This window comes from Pseudorasbora parva, chromosome 15, assembly GCF_024679245.1.
Source record: "Pseudorasbora parva isolate DD20220531a chromosome 15, ASM2467924v1, whole genome shotgun sequence".
In the NCBI taxonomy this organism is placed as follows: domain Eukaryota; kingdom Metazoa; phylum Chordata; class Actinopteri; order Cypriniformes; family Gobionidae; genus Pseudorasbora; species Pseudorasbora parva.
Genome location: NC_090186.1, coordinates 34,686,928 through 34,693,859, shown reverse-complemented (window position 1 = coordinate 34,693,859; position 6,932 = coordinate 34,686,928). Strand labels below are relative to the sequence as shown.

At 37.0% G+C, this 6,932-nt stretch overlaps 1 long non-coding RNA gene across 1 annotated transcript; it reads left to right on the top strand.

Moving 5' to 3' along the window:
• The first annotated feature begins 1,096 nt into the window (after nucleotides 1-1,096).
• On the top strand, nucleotides 1,097-3,058 carry LOC137041970 (uncharacterized). The gene is made up of 4 exons (XR_010898190.1): nucleotides 1,097-1,423; nucleotides 1,908-2,000; nucleotides 2,610-2,752; nucleotides 2,937-3,058. It is a non-coding gene; the product is annotated as an uncharacterized lncRNA (long non-coding RNA).
• Nucleotides 3,059-6,932: the final 3,874 nt, after the last annotated feature.

Sequence of the window (6,932 nt, the reverse complement as noted above, 5' to 3'; positions counted from 1 at the left end):
CAAGTATAGGTCTGGAGAAAACTAGCATTCTTGTTTGTCTAAAATGCAGTTGCGTGGCTTTCACAGGACCTGACAGAATTACCTAAATTTAAATAAAAAATTTTTTTAGATCCTCGTAGGTGCTCGGTTCTAAATCTGCTGCTGTTTTGAACAAAAATGTCATGCAACTAATCGTTCTGGAAAAGGAAATCGTGACAATGCTGATGTGATGAACCAGTCCTTTACCAGCAATTATCCTGAGCTTTGATGTCAAAGACAGGAAACAAAAAAAGGTCAATTTCACACTTCTAAGATGCCTTCAAAAACAATTAGAGCACTGGTAAAATATGCATTAAGAAACAGTAGGCCTTCATGTAAAGGCAATTCACAAGAAGTCTTTGGATAAACAAAGAAATCAAACGCGAGTAAATATCAGCGTGGCTTTCCAACAATGTCGATAACTGAGGGACTTAAAGGGGCTGAAAAACAACTCATTGCTGGCTGTATTTCTGCTGGACAGGTAATCTTTCATTTTGATTATACATTTTTTCGGTTTATCTTTTCATGAAGCATTTATCACTAGCACATGTAACTGCCTAATATAGCTAAAATGATATTACTTAGCATAAAGTTACAATATTATACACTTAGCCATTAGTAGAGATGATAAATACTCAATATGCTTAGTTCAAGTTGATCGCTGTCGTGTTGAATTGCGCAAAACTTAACTTTAGATAACAAAATGCATGTGTAAACAACACAGTCTCACCCCTACTCGTCAAATGTTGCCGAACGGTCAAGGGACCCTGACGTCAGCTGTTGACGCACAGGGTACCCCTAAATCGGCATTTTTCGACGTACTGGGTAATCCACTGATTTCAATGAGAAACCTAGGACGTCATAAACAGACGTGTTGGGCATGTGCATGTTATCGTCATGATGGAATTTATTGGGTTATAATTTTTCCATTATGACATGTTGGAGTGTGATTCTCAATTTAATCAGCCAGCACAATTGTATTTACATTTATTTACGCTATGATACACGTTTGAAACAGTAGTCAAACCCCACCCCGCCCTATACCCATTTGCGTATTATATGATATAAAACACAGGCTGTAACAGACAACAGGCACACTTTATTGAAAAAGTCCAACTATTCCGAGGCCAAACGATTGAATTGTGCGAAGAAAAGACCCAAAAGCAATCACCGTCTCTATCCGCGGCGCGCGGCGCGCGGCCCGCGCCCGTGCGTCACACTGAAGACGCCACAGGTAGACCCCTCGGCGTCACGCGATGGACGAACTGGGAACCCAATTGCTTTCAGTGGGAAACCTTTGGCGTCAACATTAGACGGCAATTCTATCGGTATGAAATCGCGCTGAAGAAGTCTCATTCAGAACACATCGCGATGTTTGGCATCAGATCACGTGTGCCACATGTTGGTGAGTAGTCATACATATTATGTCCTAATATTTGATATAACGTATTTTCTGCTTGTCGTTATCGATCATGTTCAGTCACTGCATTGTATCTGTCATCATCTCCACTGAGGCTTTGCATTTCTTTGCTTTCTAAATAAACACACCTTGCTAATAGGGTAATTTAACACTGTCACGTGACGTGCTATAGACCTTTAAACAGTTGTTAATATTTAATAATAATTACTAGTGTAGTTCCAACGTGGCATTTGTAGTAGAAGCACAATAATAAAAAAAACAACAACACTTGCCACGCGTTTACCACAGTATTGGTAGTTTTAATGTGATATTTGTTGTAAATAAACAGTAGCCACAACAATTACCATGCTTTAAATGCATTTTAATGTAAAATCCAAATATTGTTATTTAAATAGTATACTTTATAATGCTATATATTATATATTATGACTTTTTTCTCTCTTTCTTTCTTTTTTTTTTACCTGAAAAGACCAAAAGGGCCTCTCGGACTCAGTCAACCCATTCTTGTTTGTGGAGAAGTAACAGAGAAAACCGAAAGCTGCAACAGCAAATATTTGTAATGGTATGTATGTGTTGGTTTGAACCCTTTATCAAACATTTTATTTAGCATTTGTTGTTACTTATTCTTACAAATCCTATAGCTCAATCAGTAAGAACATATTCCCAAAGTCTTAATAATTCACAAGATTTAACAAGTTGTCAAATTCGTATGATTCTCGTACATATAGCTCTGAAAAAAATTAAGAGACCACTTAACATGGATTTCTAAATGTTAAGTGGTCTCTTAATTTTTTTTTCCAGAGCTGTATTTGTATATGAAGAGTTCAGATGCAAAAGCCTCAAAAAGCCACTTCGGTCACATGACATCAGATATTCAATTATTTTTTCTTAATCAGATCAGTTGCAATGTTTATAACGTCCCGTTTGCATGTAAATAATGTATGTGATCACAAAATCAAGTGAGTTATCTACATTTTCAAACAAATTCATATGATATAGCTTGCTATTATATACTTTTAATAATGGGAATGCACACATATCTGTGAACTTACTACATAAATGTATTTAACATTTAATTATGCAACGTTTTTTTACAGCAAGAAACAGTTATGTATGAACTCACAACTTGCATGCAATGTAATACAATTTCCTCTTTCTTTCTGTCTTGCAGGATTACTTGCAGATTACTTTTATTTATTTATTTTTGTTTAAAAGATCTCTACAATATCAAACTCAACAGCTCTTTTAAGAGTCAACCCTCACAAGAGCTTCTAGTGATTCTCAGCGAATCTTGCCGTAATCAGCCCTTCACAGGTAAAGTTGAATATTATCAGTATCAGTATATATACTAAAGTATATACAGTTTTAATATATATACTAATCAAATGCTCACCTTAATCTTATGATAAATTAACTTTATTGTAACTGTCTTAATTTATATGTTTTAAAAACAATAGTATTTGCTTCACAGAGTAAGTGAGACTTTCTTGTTTTACAGAAGAGAAGAAAGACCAGACCTTATATCGAAGCAAGCTAAGAAAATAAGTCATTTGTTTAGGGTGAGGAAGGAAGATGGACATCTTGTGCCCGAAGAAGACAGAAAAGTGCGCAAGTCCATTGGTATGTCTTGTATTGAAGCAATGCTGTAATATGTAGTACAAAATTTGATGTTGATCTCTCAAAGGACTATTCATTTCAACAGTGATCATTCTTTCTACTCTGATAAAATACGTACCATTATTCATGTCTAAATCTTTTAATAACTCCTAAAATAAGCAAATGAGGTTCTGTATCTTGGATTTATTTAAAATGGTAAATATTTGTTTTCCCTTTTTGATACAATTATTATTAAGAACGAATGTTCTTAGGTGTGCAATTATTTTCAGAGAAATGCATTTCAAAAGAGAAAAAAGTCATAATATATAATATATAGCATTATAAAGTATACTATTTAAATAACAATATTTGGATTTTACATTAAAATGCATTTAAAGCATGGTAATTGTTGTGGCTACTGTTTATTTACAACAAATATCACATTAAAACTACCAATACTGTGGTAAACGCGTGGCAAGTGTTGTTGTTTTTTTTATTATTGTGCTTCTACTACAAATGCCACGTTGGAACTACACTAGTAATTATTATTAAATATTAACAACTGTTTAAAGGTCTATAGCACGTCACGTGACAGTGTTAAATTACCCTATTAGCAAGGTGTGTTTATTTAGAAAGCAAAGAAATGCAAAGCCTCAGTGGAGATGATGACAGATACAATGCAGTGACTGAACATGATCGATAACGACAAGCAGAAAATACGTTATATCAAATATTAGGACATAATATGACTACTCACCAACATGTGGCACACGTGATCTGATGCCAAACATCGCGATGTGTTCTGAATGAGACTTCTTCAGCGCGATTTCATACCGATAGAATTGCCGTCTAATGTTGACGCCAAAGGTTTCCCACTGAAAGCAATTGGGTTCCCAGTTCGTCCATCGCGTGACGCCGAGGGGTCTACCTGTGGCGTCTTCAGTGTGACGCACGGGCGCGGGCCGCGCGCCGCGCGCCGCGGATAGAGACGGTGATTGCTTTTGGGTCTTTTCTTCGCACAATTCAATCGTTTGGCCTCGGAATAGTTGGACTTTTTCAATAAAGTGTGCCTGTTGTCTGTTACAGCCTGTGTTTTATATCATATAATACGCAAATGGGTATAGGGCGGGGTGGGGTTTGACTACTGTTTCAAACGTGTATCATAGCGTAAATAAATGTAAATACAATTGTGCTGGCTGATTAAATTGAGAATCACACTCCAACATGTCATAATGGAAAAATTATAAACCAAAAAATTCCATCATGACGATAACATGCACATGCCCAACACGTCTGTTTATGACGTCCTAGGTTTCTCATTGAAATCAGTGGATTACCCAGTACGTCGAAAAATGCCGATTTAGGGGTACCCTGTGCGTCAACAGCTGACGTCAGGGTCCCTTGACCGTTCGGCAACATTTGACGAGTAGGGGTGAGACTGTGTTGGTGTAAAAGCTAGTACACCACATTCAGGAACTTTTTTTAGAACTAAGTTAGCTTTAGCTACTACTAATCAACAATGCTTTCATCATGGAAACTCTTACATGCAAAACACAGTATATGTTATGAATCTTACACAAAATTCATCTTTATTACAGTATAACTGATGTTATGGGGGGGGGGGGGGGATGTATCAATGCTACCCGTTTTTAGCTTTGCCTTATAAATATAACTAGCTCGTTACCGAATTAAACAAATATATATATATTTTAAACTTTACCAGTATCGGTATTCTAGCTTGATAGTGAGTACTAAAAGACATCTTATTTATTTATATTCATACTGATAAAGTTAGATGTTTTATTACATGTGATTCTGACATGATGTCACTACATGCACACCGCTCGTCTGAGGTAAATAATGCGTCTTCCAGCAGAGGGGTCGGTGTAGCGCGTTCATGTATTTTGGGGGCGTGGCTTTGGAAAGAGCCCAGAAGGGAGAAGGTGGAGTGAATGGAAATAATGAGCTGTCTTTAAAACAGTCGTGAGAGGTCTACAGACACTCAAATTTTATGCTATCTTTTTTTAGAGTACTTACATTTTAATTATGTATTGATAGATAAAGAACGTTTAAACAAATTTGGAAAAAAAGTTTTTTTAGCCAATTCTTACCTACCCTACCTTTAACCTAGCAGTCTACTACAGTCTACTACTACTCTAATGAGATTTGACATGCAGTTGCAAAGTTACTTATAGTAAGTAGAAAGTGGACCATCAAAATAAAGTGTAACCCATTTTGAATTCTTTCTATATGTCTTCACTTTCTTCTTCCCATCTGAAACCGATTTCATTTTCATAGTGCATAGGATGGATCCTCAAAGCTGACTTTCAAGTAACCCTCTCATACTTTTGACAGCTTTTCTTCTTTTATATATAATGGATCTTGAAGTTAAACTGTATCTCAACAACCATCCATAGAAAGGTCTGTCCCCCAGACCCACACGTTTTGGACTTTTTATTAAAGTATAAACATTCATGGCACTTGTACAGTACGAGCAAGCAGCATTTATAAAACTTTTGGCTCACGGTTTTGCTACATCAAACCTTAATGAATCTGGCATATTCGCTGCTTTTTTAATATATATGCAGTAGCTGGATTCCGTGATTCTGGGATGTTAAATCACCCATAAAAAATGTTTAATAGCTAATTTACTTTTACAGTCTGACATTGTGAATTAGTCTAAAAAGATATCAAAAATGCTCTCGCGTGAAGTTTGGCTTTATGACAATGTGTGGATATGAAACTGTAGAATAAAGTTCTATTTCTCTTATATTAAGAGTAAATTAGGGCATCTTTCATACTGGATGTAAGAATGTAATGAAATATGTGCAATGTGGTGGGTGCTTTAAGAGATTAACCAAATTAATGAATGAATTAATCTGGAATGTTCTGCACTGAAAGAAAGTAAATTCCTCCTAGCAAAGAAGCAGGTGTTTACATGAGGATGCATGATCACTTGGGTGGCTTAACATAGCTCCATGAAGGACAAATGAGAGCTCTGTGAGGAAAAAAGCAATTACAAAGCCCTGAAGGGCACTCCGCTGGGATGCGGTGAGTGCGCTAGCATTCTATTCAAGGACTGACTGATGTGTTCCACCATCTCGCGTACCAACTGCACAGAAAGACGCTGCGATTGGGGTTACTGCCGTGCCAAGATATAATGACCTTCACAAACCCCATTATTGATGCTGCCACTTTGGCTAGAACAGGATGAAACTTGGAAATATGTTTTTGATGGACACTTGAGCTGTAATGGGAGTCCTTCAGCTTCAGCTGTTCAAAATAGGGGTTTCATGACTTCATTGCGTCCACATGATTGTCAAACAATACTTTTCGTAGTCAATACAGATTTCTATGCTTTTACCAGTGTCTTAAGTAAAATGGTGCAAAATTTTGTTATTCAGTGTTTAGAAAATTGAGTAGGCTACTCCAGAGTATTCCAGAAATAATAATAATAGATTTTATTTATAATGCACTATTCATTCCGAAGAATCTCAAAGTGCAACAAGGGGGGGGGGGGGGGAATAACAACAAAAAATGAATAACAAGTAAAAATATAGAATACTACAAACAATCAACCAACACAGAAAACAGAACAGAAACAGAGCTGATGGTGAACAGAAACAGAGCTGATGGTGAACAGAAACAGAGCTGATGGTGAACAGAAACAGAGCTGATGGTGGACAGAAAACAGCTGATGGTGGAAGTCTCTGTTAGCTCCGCAGCACACTGTGGTCCACTCCATGTTTCAGATTTCTCCCAGCGGCAGTGTCCCGATGACATCGCCGAGGCACGACAGCTGAAGACCAGATGATGGGTCTTCTTCATGATGATTCAAACGATGGGGATCGCTGCAGCACCATGCAGGAGGCAGAACATTCCTCCGGGCACTTCTGTG